General features: G+C 49.7%; 1 protein-coding gene across 2 annotated transcripts in view; it reads left to right on the top strand.

The window, feature by feature from the left end:
* The first annotated feature begins 1,041 nt into the window (after positions 1-1,041).
* FDPS (farnesyl diphosphate synthase) overlaps positions 1,042-1,529 on the top strand; it is a 9,389-nt gene continuing 8,901 nt past the window's right edge. Inside the window, exon 1 of one of the 2 annotated variants that reach the window (XM_010838282.1) lies at positions 1,042-1,203. The gene's annotated coding sequence lies outside the window, so the exon portion shown is untranslated. The remainder of the gene's footprint in view (positions 1,204-1,529) is intronic. The other variant, XM_010838283.1, reaches the window with a different exon arrangement.

Below are 1,529 nucleotides of genomic sequence, written 5' to 3'. Positions count from 1 at the left end.
AGAGGAGAAGGGAATGACAGAGGATGAGATGTTGGGTGGCATCACCGACTCGATGGACATGAGTTTGGGTGAACTCCGGGAGTTGGTGATGGACAGGGAGGCCTGGTGTGCTGTGATTTATGGGGTCGCAAAGAGTTGGACACGACTGAGCGACTGAACTGAACTGACTGACTGGGCCTTATGTTATCTTCTATTTTATGGTTTCAGTTTTTATATAATTATCCATGGTGGGTGGGTAAGGGGTTTGTGTGTGTGTAAGATGTGTGTGTGTATAAGGGGTGTGTGTGTGTTTAAGGGGTGTGTGTGTACAGGGTGTGTGTGTGTGTGTGTGTTACCCATGATGTGTGTGTAAACTTGTATGTGTGTATTACCCATGGTGGCTGGTAAAAAGTGTTATGTGTAAAGGGTATGTGTGTGTAAGGAGTGTGTGTGTATAGGGTGTATGTATATGGGGGGTGTGTGTGTTGGTAAGGAGTCTGTGTGTGTGTACGGGGTGTGTATGTGTGTGTGTGTTACTCACGGTGGGTGAGTAAACTGTGTGTGTGTGTACGTGAGTGTAGGGATAAAGGTTCTGGTTTCTGCTTGAGTCTTCGCTTTGAGCACTTAAAGCACTTTATATACTTTATAGGGTGTTATCCTAATTTAACAAATAAGGGAAGGTAGTTTCAAAGCCGTCAATTGAGGCTCAGAAGTTATATGATTTGCCCAAGTTAGACAACCAGTTAAGTAGCCATGTTGGTCACCCTGGGGTTTTAGTAACGTGCTACTCAACTGCACAGGAAAATAATGACAATTTGAGTAGTAAAGAACGACTGTTGAGAGCCTGAGTTCAAGCAATTCCAAACCTGTTTCTCTTTCACTACGACTCCTTACAACCTCACCCCATCTTCCGCCCACTCCAGCCCTCTTAGCTTTAGGTCCCGGGGGGCAGACCTTCCATTGGCTGTTGGTTACAGGGCCTCATGCTCTTACGAGGGGAAGTAGCCAATCAATGTGGCTCGTCTCCGCCCAGCCAGCCCGCGCTAGATCGCGTAATCGTTGCCCCTCCTATGGCATGTCGGGAATTGTAGTCTAGTGAAGCATTGCTGCCTATAGTGAAAGGAGGTCGAGAACTACTAGATCCAGCGACCCGAGCGCCGAGCGGTCCAGCTTTTAGGAGTACCCCTCCAACAATCTGGATCTGCAACCCGCATCCAGGAACAGGTGAGAGAGGTTGAGGGCTGGGACCGGAGGCAGGGGCTAGAAACTCGGTCTTACCTCTGTAGCGCAACTTTAAGGCACAGGAGGTCCAGTCTGTTGCGTCGCTGTTCCCCCGTTTTGGGAATTGGTGGGACCGACTGGCTGACACCGTGGATGTGCAGAAACTCCCAAACTCTGCCATGTGGTTTCCTGGAATCCCAATATAACTGCACCCTGCTTTGCTCTTCCGCTGCGAACCCTACCCACCCACCCAGTGTTGCTCCGAGGCTGTCAGCACAATCCTGGCTCTGTGAGGGTCCAGTCCCAGAGCCCCAGACTACATGTCCATA

The sequence above is a fragment of the Bison bison genome, unplaced genomic scaffold, assembly GCF_000754665.1.
Source record: "Bison bison bison isolate TAMUID 2011002044 unplaced genomic scaffold, Bison_UMD1.0 scf7180017864093, whole genome shotgun sequence".
Classification (NCBI taxonomy): Eukaryota; Metazoa; Chordata; class Mammalia; order Artiodactyla; family Bovidae; genus Bison; species Bison bison.
Note: the sequence above shows the minus strand (reverse complement) of the source record. Positions and strands in the feature narration are given on the sequence as shown.